The sequence below is a fragment of the Mastigoproctus giganteus genome, chromosome 1 (assembly GCF_048544385.1).
Source record: "Mastigoproctus giganteus isolate SK-2022 chromosome 1, ASM4854438v1, whole genome shotgun sequence".
Classification (NCBI taxonomy): Eukaryota; Metazoa; Arthropoda; class Arachnida; order Uropygi; family Thelyphonidae; genus Mastigoproctus; species Mastigoproctus giganteus.
This window is the reverse complement of record NC_143575.1, coordinates 198,690,149-198,716,482: the sequence shown is the minus strand read 5'-3', so window position 1 is coordinate 198,716,482 and position 26,334 is coordinate 198,690,149. Positions and strand designations below refer to the sequence as shown.

At 37.1% G+C, this 26,334-nt stretch overlaps 1 protein-coding gene across 3 annotated transcripts in view; it reads right to left on the bottom strand.

The window, feature by feature from the left end:
• The window catches only part of LOC150091435 (SAM and SH3 domain-containing protein 1-like), a 611,903-nt gene that overhangs the window by 195,959 nt on the left and 389,610 nt on the right, over nucleotides 1-26,334 (bottom strand). The gene's annotated exons all lie outside the window — the stretch shown is intronic.

The following is a 26,334-nucleotide window of genomic DNA, read 5'->3' as shown; positions in this document are numbered from 1 at the left end:
AAGAATCCTCATTTGTCTACGAAGAGCAAGGAAGTTGATTTTACTAGTTGCTTCATAGGTTACAGTGATTACTTTGGCTAGAACGGTGATGTCAGCAATAACTCTTCTAGTGCTTAAAAGCCTCAGATAAAAGTAATCACACAGCGATTCATAGAACTGTATAGTGAATGATAAAATAGAAGGTACCGGACAAAATTTTTTTGGACTTCTTCAATTTTGTTAATTAAACTCTTGGCGTGAGGATTCCAGATGGATGAGTTTCAAAGATTGGCAGAACAATGGTTTTATATAAGATAACAGCATATCTGTAGTTTTTGAACTTGTAGGTGCTCCTTTTGAATGTTTGCTAGTGATTTTAAGGACCTGGGCATCAAATTTAGCGTTGCTAGAGAAGAGAACTCCTAAATCGTTGACTTGGTCACACCTTTCGATGACCACAGAGTTAATAGTGTACTCTGTATTTATTAGTTGAGGGGATCTGCAGGATGAGATAATGTACTGCAGTTAATGCACTGCTTCCCGATGAGTATTCTTCTTCTTCTCTTCTCTCTTCTCTAAAAAAAAAAAAAAAAAAAAAAAAAAAAATCGCCCATGGTAACACGTTAAATATTTGATAACAATTTCATTAAAGAATGGCTTACAGAATTACATAATTTTGTAAATTATGTAATTACATTATTGCTACCAGATGACACGCTATGCTGCACACACTAATGAAGTTTCTAGTTCCTACTTCGTAATTCTTGAGATTATACTGTAAAGGTTACTTTTTTCCCCCCATTCAATAAATTTTATAAACATTCTTAAATTTTCAAATGTTCTGTTAGAATATTAATACGAAACTAACGCTTTACAAGTCAATGTGTATGGAGAGTACCTAAACCATTTACGATTTGCAGATGGCATTGTGGTCATAAGCCATGATCGCAAAGAATTAGAGGAAAATCTTAATCAGTTATGCACAGTTAGTAAGGATTTTGGACTAAAGATGAATATGGCTAAAACAAAAGTAATGATGAACAAGTATGCCACAGAAAGGGACATAATGATTGAAGGAGCAGTAATTGAAAAGGTGGAGTCATATACTTATCTGGGACAAGTTATTAGCTGTAATAATGATAAATGGCTGGAAGTCAAGAGAAGAATAAATTTTGGATGGATAGCATTCAGGAAATATAGTCACATACTGAAGAGCAATATCCCAGTTTGCCTGAAACGTAAAATAATGAACCTATGTATACTCCCCAACATGAATTATGGAAGTGAAACTTGGGCACTCACCAAAAGAATGGAAGAGAAGCTAAGAACTACACAGCGAAGAATGGAACGAATTATATTGGGAATCAGACTGTTAGATAAGAAGAGAAACACATGGATTAGGCAGCAAACTCAAGTAAAGGACATTCTTATCAAAACTAAAGAACTAAAATGGTCTTGGGCAGGACACATAGCTCGAAGACATGATGACAGATGGACTAAGAAAATAACAGAATGGTACCCAAGAGGAGCTAGAAGAAAACCTGGAAGACAACGGCGGAGATGGATAGATGAAATTCATGAGTTTGTGGATAGTAAATGGATGGCCAATGCACAAAACAGAAGGAACTGGAAAGTTGCTGGAGAGGCCTTCATCCTGCAGTGGATTTAAAATGGCTGATAATGAACGCATTACAGAATGAGCAATTTCTGGTAGTCATGCCTTGACTGAAAAGGCTACAATAATGTATCGCTGTTTCCTTTAACAATTTATTATTGGTACAAATAACAGTTATTTGATTTTCTTCATCTTCCGGATTTATAACTCACTAAAAATATTCGTTATGCTTGTTCGTTTAAAATTCGTTTTAAAAACTAATCCGTATTTCAGAAGCGAATATTCAACACAGTTGCAGTAGTAAATGGACAACCGGCTGTTCGCGTATTTGAGTGCCGAGGATAAATTTACCCCTGCCGTTTTCTTTCAATGGCGAAACTACCATATCGTCACTTTTATCTCCGTGCTGGAGGAGGGCAAGGGGCAGAGGGCTCAGACAATTGGTTTGGCAAGTTGTTAAACAGCGTGGAAGAACGGTCCTGAACTTCGTGGAAGGATCCAGAATTTGTAGTTTGGCTATTATTTTATGTTCACTTTTTTCAATGATTCCATACACAGTACTTGATCATGCATGCCAACAGGCTTATCTGCTGGCGATACAACAACTGTCTTGTAACTCCGCTTCTCTAATAGTGGCATTATTCAATACTTCTTTGTACCGGTATCTATTCCGTTTTCTTATATGTCATGATTTTAAACTTATCCTTAATAAGGATACAGACCATGGAAAAATATCAATCACTCATTGAACACGAGGACCAAACGTATCCGCGGACAAGCTGTGATTCTTCAGTTGCAATTTTCATGTGTTTTACGATCTGCGTGTGTCCTAGTAGATAACTTAGGAGCCTTTTATATTTTCTCCCTCCTTGGTTATTTTAATAGTTTTCAGAATTACTTAATTTTTTTTTTTTTTTTTTTTTGATATTTTTACACTGAAAAAACTATTTGGAGCTGATTTCGTCTAGCATCATATGTCTCTGATGTGAGCTCAACTATATTTTATAATGTAGATTTTATTTTAAATTCTACTTCTGATTTTTATGTTTAATATACAATCTGATTTTATGTTAAAGATTTCTTTTATTATAGCTACACTCTTCAGGCTTTTAATGTAAATTCCAATTATTAAACGTTTGATATTTTTATAGGCCTTCTAGTTTTACTTGTGCTTACGTAATATACATTTTTTTCTCCAGATAATGAATGAAATATAGAAAGATGATGTCTAGTCTCAAAAGGAATTTCCATGAATGATTTACGTGACAAACAGCAAGATCTTGGTGTGTAAATCCTGTAACAACAGCTTAGCAATAATTTTCCAATATTTTTGGAGCATTAGAATAATCATACAGTATTCTGAATTTCAATGGATACACATAGCTTAGCCCCTTTAGACATACAATGGCCCAGAAAAGTGGTGATTTCAGGGAATGTGAAGGAGGGACGCTGTGGGTAGAAAGTACTCAGGTCTCCATAATAGATCCCTAATCATTTGTTAAATTTTTATAACAAAAGATAGAGGACCAGAGAAACAAACGTGCATCCGGGCTCCAAGGCTCCTATCGCACAACCCTGGGTAAACCCTCGTTGAACCACTTAAACGATATCTGACGGGGAAGAAATCTCAAATGATGTCGTACAGGCGGTGATGGCCCGACTGCATTCGCTCAACTGCGATTTTTTTTTTATAGCAGATATCCACGCACTCGTCCAACGGCAGGAAAAACTCAACAGTCTGCACGTGCGGTGGCGATAATGTTCAGTCACGCACAAAAATTTAAGAATTTACATATTTTTAGAAATATCTCATCCCCACCTATCGAGATTTCAATAACATTCTTTGTAGACAGTTATAAATGAATAGAACTGACCAAAAACACGATGAACGTGCACGTCATGAAAGAATAATTCAACTTGAAAATCGTACAAATTTCATATTACAAATAAAAGGCTACACAAAGATTAATTGAGGATATGATCACTCCTCGCTGGACCACAACTCTCACACATCGAATCCTCACTCTGCCAACAAGTTTATTCTGTAAGCCAGTAAGAAATAAGTCACATCCCTCTTTGATAGAAGAATTTAGCTCATTCTCGGTGAAGGAGCGTAGCTTGCAATTCGCTTTCCAAAGCATCCCTGGTGCCTCTAGAGGTCTGGTCTATCCACTTAATTCTCCTGATATCTTCACTTTCCAGTAATTTATCAAACAAATGAATCCCATTGCGATATCGTACATAAAAAGGACCTGAGGACCAGCTGCACTATCGTATATAGACCTAGATACTTATACGCATAGTAAAGGGGGAGGGCATATGTCCCTCTTCACCTGTCAAGCTAAGACTTCAGTTCTTGGTCACTTCTGCATAATACCGTGTCACCTGAATATCTCAGATTTGTGATTACTTTCTGGTTGATGTTTACACCTCCGGTCCAACCATTTAAGGCCTTCCTCATGATGCTTTCTCTACACAGACTGTACAGTCCTGGAGAGAGGGCGCATCTCTGTCTGACGCCTCTTTCTATTTTGAACTATTCTGAGAATGAATTTTCTATTCTAATTTTTGAATTGTTGTCATAGAGTTGTCTAATTAGATTCATCAAGTAAGTCGGGATGCTCATGTTGGTCATAGTTTTCCAAAGAATGTCCCACCTCACAAAATCAAAGGGCCTTAGCTTAATCAACACTTCTGTCTCAAACAAAATTTATAAATAAATAAACAAAATTTATTTCTTTTGTCTTAAACTGAAGAAATGTATGACAATTTCACCTGTGAAACAGAAGGGCAATTCTAGATTCTTGTTTAAACCTGGGTTGCACATGTTTCGTAAGTTACGTAACATTATTATACATTTAATACTATGTAATAATTATTCGTTAAATGATCAATATACAACAAATATTTTCAATGAATCTTAATCATATGCTAGATATATTGCAGGGATGAACTTATGGCCAAAAAAAAAAAAAAAAAATTTGTTTTTGTTGCCAAATATTGGTGTTCTTGCAATTGAAGCTGCCCAATTCGAGAGCTGATCATCACCCAAGCAAGCCCATTCGTTTCCTCTGATAACATCTGATACGGTGCACAACTTGTCGTTTTATTCAATTCTGAAATCACAATTCACCATGATTCTAAAATTAATGAAAATTCTATAAAATGCTGTATTGTATATTTACAAGGTATATTTACGGTATTTCTTTTATCATAGACTTGTATATTTTCAGCGTATACACATTTATTGAGGAAAAAATATAAAGATAAATAAAATAAATAAAAGTAAGAAATTTAAAGGAATATAATGTACGGCGGTTTTATCATAGGCACACGCAGTGTAGTTCATTTATTTAACACCAGATGGCAGAACATGTTTTTAGATCATCATTCCACGTAAATCTACTCTAAGCAACTGTAACAGACAATAATAGCTTGGCAAAAACCATCAACAAATATGAACAGTGTTTGTAATCTGAGTTTCCAGCATTCTTTTTCTCTATTCTTAATGGATCGAAACTCAGGGAAAAAAAAAAAAAAAAAAACACCTGCTGCATGAAATGTTTAGTTTTGTACTTTAAAAAAAAAAAAAAGCAGCAGGACCGTTCCACGTATGATAAATGGGACTGTCGATAAGCACGAGGCATACACACCGTCATAAAGGCGTCAATGCATATCTTAAACCAGATTTTTTAAGAGGAGGGGGGGGGGAAATGGAAGAAAGTTTTATGATCTAGGTGGGGAGTATCTCAGCTGAGCCTTCATAATGTGGAAAAAAATTTAGCAGCGTTTTCAAAGAAAGAGAATGGGGTGGGGAGTTTTCGAGTGAATCCTTGAGGTAGCATCGAACCTTGTTACCATGACAATGGCCAAAGACTATTAATAACGATCCAGTTTCAGAGCATCCGATCACAGCCTAAAATGAAATACAGTACTTATTTAGCTAAGTGAATTCAATGAAAGAGTTTATTCCGATATGGTTTGGGATTACGATTAGGCAACTGGAAATAAACGGATATATCACACTCCTGGTCGCATAATTGGTGAAATATTAAAACAGTGGGAAGTGGGCGAGCCAAATTCTTAGATGCCACTGCAATGTGGTTTTGTAAATAAAAAAAAAAAAAACAAGCAGCAGCACCGTTCCACGTATAAACAGGGCTTCAATATTTTGTTTAACAAAACAATTTATTTGTGTAAAAGAGGTTTAACAGTTTCGCTCTGCTCTACAAAGACGATCAAAGAACTTTGTCTTTATCCCTAGAAATGGCTGCATAGTTTATCATCCCTCAAAACAGCCAAACATACCACAGAATATGCGCAATTTACGGACAATACACTGATTCCTCATTGTCTTAGTTGCCTCGGCTCAAATTCAAAAACAATCCAACGGGATAAAAAAAAAAAAAAAAAACACTACCTACATACGATTACAGAATAAACTAAAATTTCTTTTCACGTGGATAAAGTTTTCATTAACTCCTGTTATGTAAATAAATTTCTTTATGGCAGCGAACATTTGCAATACTGTGTATATTACGCATTTGTACCTGTTCATAGGGCAAAATTATTAACAGTATTGAAAGGTAATAGAAATCTAAAAAAATTATTAATAAGTTTACGACTACTAAAGAGCATTAACGCAGAGTCCTCTACTGTTTCTGCAGGTTGCAATTTTCAACGAATGGGCAAATAACAGATTACACAAAGGGGGAGGGGAACACTTTTCTATACTTGCAAGATTTATTCCACACCAACGGAACAACTTTGATTTCTAACAAGTCCAAAAGAACACAAAAGAGGTCCTCTAAGAATTTAAAATCGTATGCAGTATTTTATCACTTTACTCTTTGTTGCAAACATGTATAATACTGAAAATGCTTGCAATCATCAAAGCTTATTTATTCCTCTGGTCTATTTATTCATTATTATTTTACTATTTTATTTTATTATTTATTTTTATTTTTTTGTGGCATACGGGCAAATATATATGGATGAAAGTTGTACTGTTGATGTTCAAGCTAAAATCCTAACAGCATTTACTAAGTAAACGTGTTTTGTAATCGTTACGATCATATACTAATTGTGAATTCAAAAACTAAACAAGCTACCACTAATTATCAATGAGCTGCTAATCTTGTCTACGAATAGCAATTAGACAGTCCCATGACCAAACAAATGTGTTTATACTGTTGTAAAACCAGTGACTCTGGGATGAAATATCGATCCGAAAACAAAATTTGCGGATTTGCGGGGTTTTCTGGTTTCACCACCTATTTTCCAGATATTTTCATAGCCGGAAAATAGGTGGTGATGAATATTGGATTGTCAAATCTGGAAGATTGTTCAACTGTATGCAAATAAGAGCAGAAACTAAGATGCAAGAGAAATACTCAATTCGAGAGGTTTTTTTTTTTCACACATCCTTCTTTGAGGTGATTGGTTTGCAATTGCACAGTTGCAGTTTAGTCAACACTGCACAAGGAAGTACATTTTTTTGGAGGATATTGGTCCTCTACGTTTTAACAGTGCACGAGGGTCCGGCAGTGGGATGTTTAGCTAGAGTTACAATACTGGCTTTGCTCAGAATGAGCTGTTACGATGTCCAGTCATTATTGGCATAAAGGATTTCTTTTGAGATGATAGAGTATTCTGCTATGGGTGAAGACATTTTTGGATTTTTCGTTCCAACAAATGCCTAAACTTGTTGGAATGCAAAAATCTGATTAGCTACCTTCCGTGCTCTATACAAGGCAGCTAAGATTATCTTCTTTGTTGTTTCAAAAGGCTGAGTGAAAGAAAGGCGCTCGTTTGAAATAACGCCAAAGTCGCGGTGGTTTATTACTATATCGATTGGTGCTCTGTGTAGGTCGATGCATATATTATTTCTATGCGTTTTATAGTACCATCCGCTCCACACAGAGTGAAAAAGGCGCTGGTTCGAATTCAGTCAATGACGCGAGGAACTTTTATGGTTTTATTTATTTATTTATATTTATTTATTTATTATTTATTTATTTATTTTTTTTTTTTTCACTCCGTCGCTGAGTTAGTCAGCCTTAGGCGTTGATCGCAAGGCCTCCCTTCCCCAGGAAACTCGGATTTTTCGTCTTGCGAAACAGCCAAATCGACCAGAGAATATACGCAATTAATGGACATATTACACCCGATGTTGTCCCCAGGAATTTTAATGTGAAGGGAATAAACAGATACTGCTGTCGCTCGCCAGTCGCAAAAAAAAAAAAAAAAAAAATCTCAATACAGTTTAAGACTTCCGTAGTAGTCAAACGTGTTGTACATGGGTTGGGATCGGTCGTGGTTTCCAGTCCACGTAACTGCTAAGTATGGTAGCGTTCTCTTATTCTCTCTATTTTGTAAACTCCTCTAACTCAGTTTGGCCGTCCCAGAGTATAAACAGAAAAAAATTATTTTTATTCAAATACATAAGGGTAACTCACATTGGTGAGCAAGCAAGCGATAAGTATTTCACATTGCTGATTTATCAACATTCAGTTTTAAAAATGGCGTTGTCAAAGCCACTAGAAATGACTAGATTATGCAATACGTTATCTGATATACATAACTGTATTTTTAATTTAAACTATTCTTACGCAGAGTACGCCGTCAATATATACGCCTGGCAGAGCCGTGCAAATGTGGGGTGCCTTGGATGCGCCGAACCAGTGCCCCCGATTAATGGGGCACAAATCGAGAGAGCCAAGTTCCTTTCGCTCCGGTTTTGTTGAAATCTGAAATGACTCCATAAATATTTCTAAAAGATCGAAAAATAAAATTCACGATAAACCTTCAACTAGGAGTCAGTTGTTGCATGTGTACGGACTGACAGGGAAAAGACATAGGCGCTTTACCCATAAAAGCAGAAGTTCGTAAAACGTGTTTTTTGAGTCCATGTCGGCCTACTGTTTTATATTTAGAGCCAGACCTTTTTCCCACTGGAACTCTTTTTTTCCTACAATCTCTTATATGTGTGCAATAATAAGAATACTGTCATTATGTTCGGAATGTACGTTCATTGATCCTTAACTATAGATTTGCAGTAATTTATTTACGGGGAAAACATATGAATAGGCCTATACAAAGAAATGCACATATACATATTGTACATATATGCCTATTTAAATGAAATAATAAATTCATCTTACCACTTTCTAGTCCGCAGGCAGCTGCCACTTCAAGTCCACAACTTGTCCGTAACCTATTTTCTCGTAAAATCAACTTCATCTTCGCTCTAAAATACAGGTTGAGACTGCACCTCGCTTTTAAAATTTCTTTGTTTAATACCAAGTGCAACTGGCACAAGCCAGGGAGAGGTAGTCCAGAGCGCAAAACGCCCCCCCCCCCCCCTACACTCGCTTGTGTTTTAAAACAGAATCGGCTCCAAAGCGACTTCTCTCGCTGGCAATGTGAACGGTTTCATTTAAACCGACATGTAGCAAAACATCGCTCTGTCGCTCGCTCGGCAATGTGAAGGCACCCTAATATGCATAAGACACAGAAGCCTGGAATATTGCCTACATCCCACCTGTCCCCTACACCGCATGCTAGCCATGGAGCTGACTGGAAAATTTTTTTTAGGGAAGCATAAAAGTGGTCCTCGTTACAAACGATAATTAGCTACGATTTCTTTAATAATGTTTAAAATCATTTGTCAAGGTTAACATCTAAACTGTGCCTAAAGGGTTGGGGGAGCAAGGCTTAGATATAGGGGCCTGGGGCATCTTAGCGCCTTTTACCCCTGACCAGTCCGACCTGCCATGATTACACCAATCAGGTAACAATAGTTTGTTTAAGATTGCTTTATTTGGTCTTTTACTCCTATTTCACGTTTGTTCATGTTGTTCGATGACTTCTACTTCGAGATGCGGTCGTTTCATGGAAGATCCATTTCTAGAATGGCTGTCTTACAAGAAAGCTTTGTCTCTGACAGGTATTTTTGCGACCATTCCAAGCGCATGTGAATTTATTTTCCGATTGCGATTTTCCGCCGAACTCAACTAAGAGAGGAAAGTGCTTTTGCTGCCCACCGCTGGTTTTAATGAAGTCTTTCTTCCTTGAAACACAATGTTTACCAAATGACCGCAAAGATGCGTTAACACGGCTTTTTGGCATCACGTGATCCCCAGAATTAATCGTGCTTTCCGTCTTGAGGTCAGATGGAACCTAATTATCTCACGTGACTCCCTTCCACGCCCCTCTAGACCGATTAGAAAACAGGAAACGATATTTTTAGAATTTTCCTCAACACTTGGTACGATGAGGGAATTCTTTGGCCTCCCACAGTCTCTTGCAGCAACACCAGTCTCGTGCTGACCGACATTAATATTCACAGCGAGCCGACCTGGGGATATTAAGGTACACAGTGGCTCCTGGCCACACCCTCTCACAGGACGCCGGTGAAAATTCCTGTAGCCCCTTTTCGTGTTCAAATTTTCCGACAGAAGAGATAAAAATCTCCACTTAATTAGCGTTAAATCTAACGTCTCGTTCGTGGCTCGGAACCTTCTAACGCTAGAGGAGATTTGGGCGAAATAAGATTGGGCAATTCTTGGCTACCTTTCAAGTAACGAAGGTAACATTGTGTCTGCTGCTTGTTACTGTGAATTCACTGCTGTCAAGTGACTTCGAACACAGGTGAGGAACGGCACTGTAAATAACACGGCAAATTATTGGATAGTATTTCTCTAACTACATCCATCCAGCAATGGAAGTGAGTGCTGTAACTCTATTGTGTGTGTTGTTTTCGCTAATGCCCAACAGATGGCGTTCTATTTGATGCCCGGAACCGCAGACAGATCGGCGCTGTTCCCTAGCTTGGCTGATGAGTGATTGCATCCCAGATGTAATTAATCATGCCGAGACATTATGTGAAGTATAACTGTATTTGCTGAGGATTGAGATGTAATCATCTTGGTTCCCCTTAGTTAAGAAACCATTAGAGTTACATAATTTATTTGTTACGGTGTTTTTGCTTCGTCCATTCGCTATTCTACCACCAGGTTTAAACCCTTCATGTCTATATCAAAATGTGCCCTAAAGCTCCACCTTTTTCTTAAGCTCATTCAAGCACCAATTGATAACAATCTCGCATTTACGGAGAGGAGGGGGGAAAATTTTTTTGCTATGTTAAAATTTCGATGGCAACAATTCTTTTCTTTTGCAAATGAAAATATTCTACAGTGCTATGGGCTTAGTGGCGGTTATATTTTTTATTTTATTTTATTATTATTATTTTTTTTTTTTTTTGTAGTTAACTTTGAACTCTCCTTGTCTGAGTGGGCGATTTTCTACACGTGATTTACGACCAAAAATTAAGTAATCGAATATCAATCTGCATGTACACCATCCTACCAAAAGTCAAGGGACGTTCGTAGTTCTGAACAAAACATCTATTTATCGAACGACATTAATAGAGTTTTGTCCACCTTTGGCTATAATTTAAAACATATTCGTGATCGCCACTAACAAGTTGTCTTGGTCTTGCCTTGCGCTATGTTAGTATCTAGCATTCTACATGGAGGTAATTTTTGGAATAAGTTAATAGAGCAGAGAATCGGATCAGGAAAGCATAAAGTACAATAGGGGTGAAGCACATCATAATGTAATACTCTGCAAGTTTAATGGTATGCACCCATTAGTTGCTGTTTTGTAATTCATTGGGCATTTTGTGTCTTCCTCTTTGGGAAGGAGAACTTTATATCCTTCTTTCTCCAAAACGCATAGATTCCTATGGTGATCTATCATTTTCGGATATTTTCCCCCCCTCTTCTTTATAGTTTTTTCCTCTCGTATGTCAGTGCTTCGGAGATAGGTGGAGAGTCTGGCCCGTTCGCTCATAGCATGCAGTTCTCTACGTGTCGTGGAAACGCCTACAGATTAACTTGTGGCTGCTCACAGCTCCAAAGTCAGATTCTCTACGATCTGATGACGTGATCAGCAGTCTCAAGGTGCGCCTTCTCCTGTCAGTCAGTGCTTTACACCTACCTGATCGTTTTTTGGGCTCAGTTTCACCTATGGACTTCCATTCCTTCGTCACTTAATGGTTGTTGTCTTGGAGATGTTTAATTCCTGAGTAATAGCATGCACAGACATTTTCACTAAATGATACCCAAGTATCATTTCCCTGTGAAACTCTTCTAGCTGTTCCGAGCACTCATCGTTCAGTTTGAAATGAACTTCGAGATAACTGCTGATCACCTTCATAGGCCAAAGTAGTAGAAATGCTCATATAAATGAGCATTACTGCTATTCACTGAACAGCAAGAATTAATACTCTGTTTTTCTCTAAATTTTTTTTCTCTAGCACACAAAGTCTTCATATAACCGAATTTTTGTGAAAAACTTAAGCAATGATGTTGATTTTTTTTTTTCCTTTCCAAAAAGTTTTAGTGACAATTTGCTTGATTAGCTAGAACACCTAAAATATCGTAACTACATTCAAGATATCTTTCCCTTTCACTATACAGTATATCGAAAAAGAGTAATAGCAATATATAATTACAGAACGCAATAAACATTCTTGGAAAGACAGCGAATTGTGCAGAAAAAGTTATTTTCCGATGTATAAATTGCAAGAAGTTTTTGTCTTACATACGGAACTTCAACTCTGAAATTCTCTTGACTCTCCTTAAGCTAATTTATCTCACGTGAAATGCTCTACCATAATTCAATGTTATTTCAGATTGAATTTAAGACATGCTGCTGCTGAGCAGAAATAAAGAGAATTATTAAAGAAATCGCTATTCTTTTAAAAGCTGCATATTGATTATATTTGCACTATATGTTAAATTTGTTAGCATGAATACACTCTAATAGATTTAAAACTTGGAAATTATATTCCAAGTTAAAATAAGTTAGAAAATGATTAACTAATGATTATGAAAATGGTTAACTGTTCACATTAGAAGTTCAATACTTTAAAACAAGTTTAAAACAAGCTTCCTATGTGATAACCTACAGAATACTGTAAGACGTTGAATTAAGTTAATGCTTTAATTTCAATCAATTATTTTACTTATATATTTTTTCCTTGTGTATTTAATGAAATTTTGTTTAGTTTCAATTATAGGAGTGGACAAAAAAAAATTTCCAATTCCTCAAAAAAGTTTGAAAATGTTTTTAAAAGTCTTTACAAAAAGGGTATTTCCAATACAGTTTTGATGTCAAGACAATGGAATGGGTGCAGGGAAGGGCAACTTTGTAAAGGGAATAAAAGGATGCTCTTACCACAGAAGGCTTCAGTTCTACAAATTGCAACAGCTGGCCAGTAGCCGAGTGGTCTGTTGCAGGAATGCAGTAGCACACGCTACGCTCTTTGAGTAGACCGGGGTTCAAACCCCTGACTGCTAAATACGGTCAGTCTGCCAACCCGCACTGGACCAGCGTGGCACATTATGGTCCATTTCCCTCAACATGAATTGTTGAGGAGGCTTCCATCCTGCAGTGGGTTGATAATGGCTGCAGTTTACTTTTTTTTTTTAATTTGGAAAAATATTAATTATACATATTCATTATACGTATTTCTAAATTAATGCTAATTGTTTAACAAAAACTCTGCTGAGTTGATAACTGAGTTGAGACTACAGAATAAACATCAAATAACAGGTATTATTAAGAATGAACAGAAAATTTTCGATGTGTAAATACTAAAAGATTTAGTTATTTTATTTTATAAAAATAAATAAATAAATAAAAAGCAAACGATAGTACTTGCTGTGGTCGCCTTGTGCTGCTATAAATGATGCATATTATTTTGGAATTATGAGAATCAAACCTTTAATGTAAGTGAGGTCCAATTCATGGTATCAAAGTAGTAGAAAGGGTTTCTAAAAGTTCTTTTTTCACCTTGGAGCGTTTTTCCTACGTCTTTTCCCATCAAAGGCCAAGTTTTTGACGAGTTAGAGATCAAGACTTATTAGGCCATTTTAAAATGAAACATTATTGCAAATATTTGCTCATCTAGAACAAATCATATTTTTCTGATATTGCTAGAAATGACAGCGCATTATTGATTTAATCATTAAGCATTCCTCCTAAGCTTTCACTGCATCATGGCAAAGATGGGGCGTTTTATATTGTATCCAATATCTAACAATTTTTATGATCACTGTATAGCTTGGTATAGATAGAGATCCACCTTTAAACATCTCGTGCAAACGATGTTATAACTCTGATTTTTGCTTTCTTCCTTCTAATTCGATTTGAAGAATTAAAAAAAAAAAAAAAATGGACAACATGTGAATATTCTTCAAATCTACTTCCTACGATTGAAGCTGTGTCTATCTGATGAGCACAACTATCGCTCTATTCTTTGAAATAGCCAAAATTATCTGAGATAGACACAGTCTTATTTCTTATAAAATGCAACCACGGCTCTTGAATTCTGGTTGGTTACAATTTACTCATGGGGCGAATCTGATGGGATATTAGATTGTTTGTTTATTTGGAGATTTATTAGGCGCATCGGCATCTGTGGCCATAGTGCGCCAGGGATATTAGAACTGAGAGTTCAGAAAATACGAAGGTAATTTGCTGGCTATTTGATATTTTTCCCTGAATGCTCTAATGACTGTAACATGAGCTACTGGATGGAAAGTACGATATATACATAATACAATATCGCGAAATCATTTTATTTCTCAATACGAATATAATTATAAAGTTTTATATCTTAACTTATTTTGCTCTTGAAATAACATTAAATTAGTGATTCGCAGTCTATGGTTTGCGGATCCCTCGAGGTCAATTGGGTATTTTTGAGAATCAGCGATGTTTCTCCCTTTAATTATTTTTTTTTTTTTAAGCAACCTATTAGTTGTTTCGTTTGTTCACCAAAACAACTGTGGCTACAGAAGCGTTACTGTATTCTGCATGTAAACTGCGTGTTTGCAATACCTGTTTTTCTGGATGAAAAACAATTTCCGTTGAAAAGCAGTGTAGCTCTTTGCCTGCGACAGATTAACTGTGTGAAAAAAAAAAAAAAAAAAAATCCTCATACTATGAAAAATTCAAACTCGAGAGTTTCTATCGTTGTCATTTCCACGTCCTGGGAATGACAGCGATAGATAGGACGAAAAAAAAAAAAATTTAAAAAACAGTAAACCCCCCCCCCTTTTTTTTTACTAGAAACAAAATACAGTAATTAAAATTAAATACATCACGAGAATTTGTTTTAGCATGGATGTATCAAATATATTTTCTTTTTATTTTAAGATGCAGCAAAATCTACAGAAGTACTAATTTTTGGTGAAACATTTCGTGGAACATCGGTTGAAAAATACTGCCCTAGAGAATATCATAATAAATGAAAGATAAAAACAACGAGACCTGCTATAATCAACAAGGGTTGGGTGTTCAGGTTATTCCAAAAGGTGATTGCTGGAAAGAAAACGGCAAGAAATACTGAACTAATGTGCTAAGGGATACGTGAAAATCTCCATAACGGTGAAGAGTTGATATGCTTGTACTGAATTGTTTGGTGCTTTTGCCCCATATTGCTGATAATGGTAATTATTACAGGCCTTTTGTCACAAATTGAAACGGGCATCGCAAGAAGAAGGTGTACCATAACATTTGTAAAAGGGCATTCGCCGGGTAGAACTACTTTCAATTTAAGTCAGAAAACGAAGGTCTTTTGGAACCTCGTTTCCCAATAAATTTCATAACTACAGTATATATGATTACATTTGTAAATGTTTGTTGGTTTAAGCACCATGCCCTTTTGAAAATAGCGCCCCAGGTGTTAGTCTTTATAGCTGTCGTCGGCCCTGTTCCTAACTATGTGTTTTTTTTTTTTTTTTTTTTTTTTCTTAAGTCGGTAATTTTTCTAATGTCGGTAGGACCGATGTCCTACCGACATTCCAGTAATTTTCCCTGCAATTTTCTTTTAAGGCAACCACATAACGACATTATCGACAGACAACAGTTTTCAGAGGTCACCCACAGAACCGTCTTTGATTTCTTTGAAGTCTTGCCATTCACTCTAATAATCTCCAAGTGCCTCACTAGGGTCTACGTAAGAGATCTTCTCTCGTACATCCGGGTGTTACAAAAGCCCTTTTTTCACCTAACACAGTAACGAACATTAGTTCCGCCAGTGTTGTTCAAGTTACGCACCGAAAAACTCTGCTGTTTAAAACTAGCTCTTGTAACTCCGAGGTCCTTAATTATTTGACGGCAGAAACTGCCTTTACACTTCGGCTAAGACCAACATTAGCTATCCCCCTCTCCACTTCGCAAGCTTGGATCATGGAATCGCGCCTTCTCTAGCGGAGATAAATGTTACTGAGGCGTTGAAAAGTAAGGGACTAATTGCTGCTTTGTCTCTCTCTCTTTTCGATGTCCACCGATCTTCTGTCAGCAGATTAACACCTGTGGCTCGCACATCTCTTCTATTTCACAGGAATGAACGCTAATCCCGAAAGTTATGAAGAGTGGGATTAATCCATAATAATATTATCTACACTGCTAGCAGCGAGAGAGAGAGAAAGAAATCGAATGTCATTAATACAGAATTCGCGTGATTCAAGAACAACATCACACCACAACATTGCTTTGTACAACTCTGTTGCTAGTAAAACTTGAAGAGGAGAAATAAGAGAAAGGTAGCTGAAACCGATAGATTTCCAATATAGAAAGAGAGAAAGAAAGCGAAAATTATACTGTTCGGGAATGTACTCTAGACAAAGCTTAATCAGCGTTATACAAACTTTTTAAGCTAGCGTCCCATTTAAATTTGCCAAAGATACTTGCTTCGTGATAGCATTAGTGAAGTGGAGGCAGAGGGATAATCACTGTCTCCACTTCCCTGATGAAGGGGAGTCAAACTGAAATCGCAGCGACGAAGATGATTTTGGTGATGCAGTCATGAAATGAAACATTCACAACTTTAGAAATAGCAATTAGAAAACTGAAGTGAACCATTTCAAGTTACGGTACTATTCACGGTTCGGTTCAACACTGCCATCACGTGTTCGGCTGCCCCTTTCTTATTAAATACGATCTGCATGCCCTCTAAGTGAATTTAAAGTAGGAACGTGGGGATTATCGGGTAGATGGCGTTATTTTCTCCCCTTTCCAAATTATTGACTAATGACGTGTTCAAAATATGAGTCTCCGGTATCAAATAGTTGTTATGTTCAATACTGCAAGCAAGGGTGGTGGGGATTTAATGGAGGGTGAACAAGGTTATTATCTGCAGCTCTTTAGTTAATGACACGTGCTCAAAACAGGAGTCCTCAGTATGAAACAACCGAAAGATGTTAAAATATTTTACTAAACCGTTAATTCTACACACGCCTCTATGTAACTGTTTAAATAAATTAATAACTTGCGTTAATTAACTATAACTGCGATTAACGACAGCCTTTTTCTCCATTCAGCAAAAGGGGGAGGGGGAAGAAGCGTCAACACTCGCCATTAACCGATACATTTAGCAGTTATAGTGAAGTCATTAGACCTACCGACTAAACTGTTTGTGCAACAATAAAATAGAGTGCTGACACGTGTAGTAAGATAGTTTCAACGCACGTGACTTTTGTATTGAGTGGTCTTCCCGTCCCAACGTGTCTGGGCTTTATCAGTGTCGGGGGCTGCACAAACCTGTAGTTTAATGCGATAAATCAATCATGTCATGCTTGAGAATATCTCACCATTATATTTCGGCAACAGGGGTCGCTACAGTCTACGCCCCCTTTTGTATGTTTTCCGCTCCTACGTCTGCCAGATGATTACCTCCCAAAGATCGCGATGACAGCTGCTGACCGAAGTCAACGGAACATCTGGTGGCCACACCCCGTACAAACCACGTCCCACTTACACACTACACCAACAGCTGTCGCTATGGTCGCCGAGGAATAGCTAATTACAAGGTCACGCAGACACAGCTTAACAGAAATTAGCGCATCCTATTGTTTGCTTAAGATCTTCCCTGAGGATCTTTAGAGAAGAATTGCTTTTGTAGTGATGGCAGTATGATGTAAACGGTAAGGTCAAAAGTTGATAAACATGGAAGAACATAGGAAATTAATATTGCAGAACTTCGTTACTACTATTACTACTTTGGCTTTTTTAAAAATTATTTTGAAGTATTTATAGAGCTTTTGCAACAGATCCATCTGTTCATGATCTCTCTCTCCACCGCCTTTCAAGGAAATTCAAGAAATATATGTTATATGAAATAATGCTCAAGAGATTTTATTATTTCTATTAATTTCAGAAATGCCAATTGAAAGAAAAAAAAATTCTTTTTGGAGATTAGCAATACAATAAAAACGCACTCTTTTGAATACTAAGACTCAGATGAATTTTCAAGAAAGGGTAGCGACGCGTTGAGAGGCTTTAAGTAATCATGGGGGTGGGGAGAATTCCAAATTTTTTTCGAGAGTAGTAAGGTATGATTGTTGGTTTGAGACAAAGTCCGAATGAAAAGAAAAACTGCATCTATCCTTGTCGCCCTTTTGAAACAGTACACATTTCCTCCGCCCCATAAAACAGCGATATTCAATAAATATAATTTATTTCAAGAATAAATTGAATGAAAGAATTTCAGAAAATAAATAAATTAAAAAAAAAAGTATATATATATATATATATATATATATATATATATATAGTCTGCCACTGCATTAGTAGTAGTTCACTATTTCTGCCATGGCCATACAAAACCTTTTTGGGGAACTGTCATGGCAACTACTGTTACGATTTCCAAATGAAATAAGAATATTTTTCACGCTATGATGGAAGGACAGCTGTATTGCAAGAAATAAAAATTACGAATCAAACTGCTGGTAATTGAAATAAGAAAATTAAAAGAAATTATAAGTAGAACTATTACAGTGTCCATTTTTTTCATGACGGCGGACACTGTAAAGACAAAAGTTATTAGAAGATATCAGTGAACACATACATACGAGTATATGGGAACTATTGAAACTGCTTTCCGTTTCTCAGAAGCATCTCTAAAGGTGTTATAAGTAGATGAGTTTAAGCGAAGTCAACAACCCTCTGCTTCTGTCCAGATTTTTGTATTAGAGTGCTGTACGCTTGTCCAGAAATAGGACCTTAATGGTGATTGTAGGTTGGTACGCATTCTCTTAATGCTGCTGAGGTAGAGTTTTTCTGACTGTAGTAAACCTGTACCAGCTCAAAACGAGTTGTTAATGTCGACATGTTGTCTTTCCACATGAGCCAATCCGGGGTCCCTCGATTGTGGAGGAAAGCTCTAAAAAGTAGTACAGTTAATGTAGTTGGCAGTCAAGCGGATTAGCTAGTCTAGTGATTATTTTAAGGATAGATGTTTTCAAAGATCATAATAAGAATTTTTTTTATAGAAACCTATGCCTGTTCGGATCATTTTCTGCCCTCACGGCTCCTTTGAATTAACTCGTTCAGATATTTTACGAACACCCTAGATACACACGAGTTTTAATGTATATTAATCATCAATAACATTTTACTGGAAACGTAAAAATATGCATACAAGTTAGCCCAATTAATTCGTATGCCTGTTGATTTTAAAAACGAAATTGCAAATATTAGTTACAAAATAAAAATCCTCCCTTCCTTCTCACTGATTTGTGGTAGGAGATGGAAAATAAAGATGGCACCGATTGTAAGTACAGTGTACTTACATTTTGATGGAACTGGAATTAATTATTAGTGCCTCTTGACCTTTGTTTAATATACAATGTTCCCGCCTGGTGTATTTTTAAAAACTCGAAATATGTTTCGTTGGCCACAGATATCCTCACTGGAGTATTATTATGCCGCTAGTTTGATGTATACCGGTGTCCCAACTCAGGAGATGTGATCGTTTCAACTTTAAAAATCATCTTTGGGATAAGCCGTATATTCTCCTTAAATGTTTAAAATGTGTTTCTGTTGAATACCACATAACTGGTGACCCGTTTCAGAAATTGCAGGCCAGATCGCTTCAATCTTGCCTCGAGCAATTATTCGTGGAGTTTCCCCGCTTTGGGCCTTAAGCTCTGATGGGTGATGCGCGTGTGCAAGCAGTTACCATGGTGACGAGAAGTCCAGAGCGCATTTGGTCTCAGAATTAGTAGCATTAGAGGAATACAGTCACAGGGTCTTCACCATCAGCTATATGCTTATCCCTATCATAATTTAACTTTAAAAACATTGAAATTCGGATGGCAGGCTATTATTTAGTGCTTTCTGTAAGATATTGGTTGCGTAGGTGTCACCATTACTGTATAGTAAACCTACCTCTGCTCTTCTCATTGGCAAAGCAATGTCTTCTGTTTCTAGTGCAAGTCCACTACGTTGCACTAGAAACAGAATACAATTTACCCAACTTTTTCCAGCACCTACTCGTACAGAACTCTCAATGCAGTATCCATGGCAACATCCATTACAACAACATTTTATATTCTCTGTTATTTAACTTGAAGTCCGGCATGAAATCTTTTATAACGGTGCTTAAATAATCGACAAGTTCCGGTGTCTGATCGGTAACACTTGCATTTCCATGGCAACACCCGAAATATCGTAATTAGTGGGGAACTTTTCGATTAAATACTACCATCTTCTAAGAAAGCCCAAGAAATTATGGAAGGTTCAAGGTGGACAGTGCAATTAACCCACGCGGAGTACTTAAACAAATAAAAGGGAACCACCAAAAAATATAAAAAATAAAAACCGAAGAAAACATGCACGTACTTTGACTCAGAAAAATAAATAAAAGCCAGGGCACCTTCAGACACGTGATGACGTGGCGGCGCGAGATGAATGATGGTCGATCGTGAGTCATGGCTGCACGCAGCGACCGCCATTAACCGTGTTATACAACAGCTTAATGTGGCTAATCCGGCCGGAGAATGTTAATTGCGTAATGACGATAGGGCCATATTTGGCCGCTTCTCCTGCACTGCTGCACAAAGAAGGGACAGGGATCAGTAAGTTCGGGGTACCTTGGCATTTATATAAATCCCCATGTAACGGCAGCCAGCCTACACGGTTCATTAAGCTTAACACATTGCCATTAGGTAAGCCAGGCATAAAATGAAGCCAACGCTCTCTGATAGGTTCCGTGCTTGCCGATAGCCCGCCTTGTCTCATTCCTTCCAACGGCCCATATCATCAAAAATCGAGCATGTCATGAGCATTACGACACCGTCGGATATCGGGAAGATGGTGGGGTTACGACTCACAGCGGCATCTTGAGGTTAACGCCGCTGTGCCCATAAAGGAAATGCGTAGCGACGACAAGGAGGTAAGTAAAGAAACAAACTTTGCAACCCTTCCGTATGGTGACGAATTTTCGCGAGGATGAATCCAAACAAGAAATTCGGAAGGAAAGAAGAAGAAAATAAATATATAGGAGGTGAGAAAGTGGGGGAGGTCAGTTTATGACTGACACCCGCACGTGTTTCTGTTGCAAGCCAATCACACGAAACCAAAGACTAACGACCACATATCGAAAACTCCCTTGCGCGTGAGATAACACCGCACATTTCCTAAAGAGCGTTTCCACGAAAACTCACTCACGAACAGGTACGAACTGCAAACGAGCCATTTTGTTGAAGGCACTTTCACCATGTGTGTGTGAGTGTGCGCGCAGGCGAGTCTCCAGTGTGTTATTAGAACTGTTATCGCCATGCAAGGGATGTTTAGTCGGATGTTTTCGTGGAGAGTAGTGACACCGCTCAGGGGGTCAGGAAATGGTATGTGTGTGTGTGGGTGATGTGGAAAGGAAAGTTGCAGAAATGCCTAGAAAATGCTGTGGAAACGCCAACCACAGAGACCACCCACTTGGTTACTCCAGAAAAGCAACAAGGCCTAAATTAATTCAAACCAATTACCACAAGGTGGCGATGAAAATTGAGTCCTTCACTTTAGTATATGAACAAAGAGAACAATTTCTAGAGAACAAGAAAAGTCGTCTATTTTTATTTATTTCATTAAAGTGAAATTTGTAATTTACGAGCTACCCACGAAAACAAATAAGAGATCAAGAAAAGATTGAAAAGTGCCGAAACTATTATAGGGAAGACTACAGTAATATAAAAGTTCCTCCAGTCTCGAAAGGGTTATGAACCCAGGCCTGTTACACAAGGTGCGGAAGGAGCGTCCGTAATTACTCTCTAGCCATTAGAGCTTGGTATTGGGAGTTCTACGTACCAACAGTCCTAAATACAAACCAAAAATACTAATTAAATCACTGCGGAAACTCCAAGTTTTATCTTGTCGATCTGTAATGATCGAATTAAGCAAGCATTTCAGAGTGGTATATACGTTTAGGTCTCTTGCAAGTGGTTCTATAAGATTCTCTCCTCGCGGAGTAACTCACTGCCAATTCCCAGCGAGTTTTGGAGGCAAAATGTGTTAAGGAGAACAAACGTTGAAAGCCTTTCAGATGAGTAAGCTAGAAGCGAAATAGTTCTGAGCACTCCTTGAAGCGCTTCAAGTTTGCCACTGATAAATTTCACAAATACAACTGTATAACGTTTTTAGATGCAATAATTATTCTCCGGAAGTAGTGGACTCTTAGAGTAGAAATGAGTATACCTCTGGAGCCAGTGAAGAGATTTAGCTAGCATAAAATTCAATATTCAAGGTTAAGGGAATCTTATAAGATGGACAGTAGTGCTGGACCCCCAACTGATTGAGGCGTATAAAGAAATGGGAAGTACACCCTTGCACATACCGAGTAGCGAGCTTTGCATCAGCAAAGTAACAGGTTACTGTTGAATGATCCAAAAAGGTTGAAAGTATTTTCATTCGGGCTGCATTAAAAAGCGGTTTGAAAGGTTACTTTTTATTTTATCGATCCCAATCTAATGGAAGGCTCGACAGTTGCGTATCTTTCAAATGGGTAGTCATTATTAGCAAATAGATGTTATACTATATTTAAAAAGTTTTATTAGTAAAAAAAATCTGTGAAATTGCCGATGGATTAAGTTCAAGGCTGATTGATTGAAGAAACGAACCAAGAACTATGAATTCTCGGTTAGTGATTTCCAATCAATCACGAGGGACGTTTGAAAAGTTCGTGGACTGAGTATGAAACGGTAGTGTTAAAATTTTTCTGTACTTAATGTATAATACTTCAAATAGTAACCCAAAAAGTTTCAATAAAGTCTTTTTTTTTTTAAATTACAGGTTCTGAAATCAACAAAATTGTGTGAATGAGGAAAGATGAACAAAATCAGTCACAGTGCAATCATCCAATATTCAGCGAAAAAGGGGACTAATGCCAAAAGAAATTCATAAGGATATGATTTCAACATATGGAGGATGTCCCTTCCTCTTCCATAGTTAAGAAGAGTACAGCACAATTTAAACGATGGAGGGACAGCCTGGAAGATGACCCACGCTGTGGAAGACATGCAACGTCCATCACTTCAGAAGTGACAGTGAGTTATCAATGAGTGACAGTTCGTTACATTGCCAGCGTCTTGGGCATCTCATCTGAAATAATAACAGAGGTTCTTGCTACGAAAAAGGTGTCAGCACGATGGGTCCAAAAGTTGACAGCAATAACAACAGATCAAAAACGCACAAGAGTTGTCAAGTCAGGAGAACTTTTGCATTGTTTCCAAACAGATCTAGCACATTTCCTTGCAAGGTGACTATGGATGATATATGGGCCCATCACTTTCAGCCAGAGACAAAGGAGCAGTCCAAACAGTGGAAACACAGTTCTTCCCTTCCCCCTCCAAAGAAAGCCAAGTCGATTCCTTCTGCTGGCAAGGCGATGGCATCGATTTTTTGGGATACTGAAGGAGTATTGCTAGGGGATTACCTTCAGAAAGGTCAAACAGCTACAGGGGCATATTAAGCAGACCTTGTGAAGCGTTTGTGAAAAATCAAAAACGCCAAGGAAAACTCAGCAAAGGAGTCTTGTCCTACTATGACAATGCACCTGCTCACAGGCTTTGAAATCTTGGGCCATCTCCCTTATTCACCAGGTCTAGTACCATCGAAACCTAATTTCTAATTTGAAACAATATCTGGCTAGCATCCATTTTCCCACCGACAGCAACTTCATTGTTGCATTGGATGAATTCCTGGAGACCCAAGAGAGTTCTTCGCAGCTGGAATCAACGCATTGCAGAATTGGTAGAAAATGTGTATTGACTCCAAAGGAACTATATTGAAAATAAACATGTTACTAGAGTCCTCAAAAAAACCTTTCATACTAGAGGCCACGAATTTTTCAAACGCCCCTCATATTATACTTCTTAATGAGGTTGGAACACGTTACCAAATTTTTGTCAGTCGATGTGCCTTTAAAGATAAGAAAAAGATGTATTTATTCCATTCCTAAAAGATTACTGCCATTTATTTCAGAGGAGTTTCATATCGCCGCATCTCTTTAAAAATACTGCGACTCCCTAATGTGCGACAGCGCCTCAAATAGAAACTGCTATTTTTGAATATTAAGTGGTTATCCCTATTAAACAAAGAAGCAGACTTGGTACTATTAAAATTAAGTTCGACATTAAATCTGCCCTAGACCGTTTGAGTGGGTAATGAAATGTGAATCTTTGATTGCACTTTCGACGTCAATATAGTTGAAAGCTATCGCAATGAAGTATAGGAACTATCGCTCAATTAAGAACATGCTGCAGTGTTCTCTCTCTTTCACACGAAAAGAATAAAATCATTAAATTTGAAGTGCAAGTTATTTTTTCGAAATTTATACTTCAGAATATACCGTATTCGTCATTTATGCATTTGTTTATTTATTTAATTTTCGTTTCTATTTTAATTCCGTTCTTTAATAAGAATCAGAATTTCTTTTTTCTATGCCAATAATATTAATTTAACTATACTGGTCAATACTTACTGACCATAATATCATTCGGTCTATGGTGCTGATTCCTGTAGAATATCTCCCTTGATTTTCGATTGATATGTGAAGTTTTTTAATCCGAAACTGAACTCCACCACAAACCTTTAATTTTCGCCTTAGTAATAACACCTATTTCTCTTCTTATTGCAGCTTTATGTAATTCTATCCCTCCAGCTGCTGACGTTCGCCAGAAACTTACCTTTGACCACATGCTGAATTTCTTATCAGAAAGTTACTTAAGAAATTTTTGGTTGCTGAAAATTGATCTTATTAAAATCAAAAGTTTTTCGAAAATTTTAAAATATATTAATATCTATACATTCTCTGATATCTTTTATGTATCCCTCTTATAGAATTCTAATTTGACTCCTTTAAGCTCAATTCAAAGTTGGATTCTTAAATTGGCATATCAATATGAATTTGAAGGGTTAGGTTAAAAAAAAAGAGTAAGACTTAACAGTTTAGAAACATATGTAGATCTATGGCGTATTGACTGAATATAAAGATCTTATTTCTAAGGGGATCTTGTTTTGTAATTTTATCTTTTGTAATATATTTAAACTTTAACTTATAGACTACTCAATTATAGTTTTAAAGGCTCCATGCTATGCTTTTTGGGGACTATTATACTTACTGTATCGTTTATATATTGTGTAATAAAGAATATTATTTATTAACTTATGAATCATTAAATATTTATCAGTTATATAATTGTTTATCAAAATGGATGGCACGAACTCTAGGACATAATAACAATGAGGCTATAATAGAAAATACATAAGAGATCGAAAAAAAAATTAACTACATAAATATCAAGGGAGCTGATTTATAATCAATGCCAAAGTGTGCTCACGAGGCGAATGGAGAAATATTGGAAAAATTAAAAAAGAAAAAAAAAAGTTGATAAGACCGAGGAGAGCGCACCAGATAATCATAAAATGGGTAATCTGAGAGGCAGATAGGAGGAAAGAAGTAGATGAGTCTGTGGTACTCAGTAGGAAGAAGATAATGCAGTGGAGAAAACAAATAAATAAAATTTCTGTTTTTATATTCCGACATGGCCGCGCAAGGTCACTGGATTATGCCACTTGCTACGGTCACACCTAGTTAATGTGGATCAGTTTGGAAATTTACTAATTTTAGTATAAAAAAGGTACACACTGAGAGAAAAAATAAGCCGAAATACTTTTCGCTTCCTGCGAACCGTTTAGTAGACCAGCTCTTGAGAAATATTTATGTTTGAATAAGGTTTAATTAGAATTCTCTATCCTTCAATTACAAATTTTGACTAAATTTTTCAACACCGCTTTTTTTTAGTTTTTGCCGTATGATTTTTACAGCTTCGTCCAGCTGGCGGTCATGTTTTGAAGCGTTTGATTTGGATAGTTATTCTCTAAGGACCATTTTGCACTCAATGAGATGGAACTGCGATATTTCAGCTAAAGGTGGAATCGACAAAGCAAGTTAAAAACTTTTGCTATTCAAGAATAGCAGATGGGATTATGAACACTGTATACTGTCAAATAATTACGGAAATATTAATTTTTCAGCATTCTATACTAATTAGTCTTTAAACTTGTAATTTGGCGGGTAGGAATGATAAAATTTCTACTGACTCCACGCTTTCACGAATTCATCACATATTATCAGACACGTAACATACGATACGAGAGAGGATTCCCGATCAGTCATCACAATTCCTCCTCTATTTCGCATTTTCTTCTATTTCGCTGAGAGCGAACTTGCGTACTGTATATACTATTCCCCCAACAGGGTGCTAGCTCTTAAGGGATGACCAAAGCAGGATGGGGAGTTTTTACTAATGTCAGCAAAGTGGCTTGTATGGAGTGCCGGTGGACGGGGGGGGGAGTGAAAACAGCTGTTCCTTGTGCTGTAGGCACGT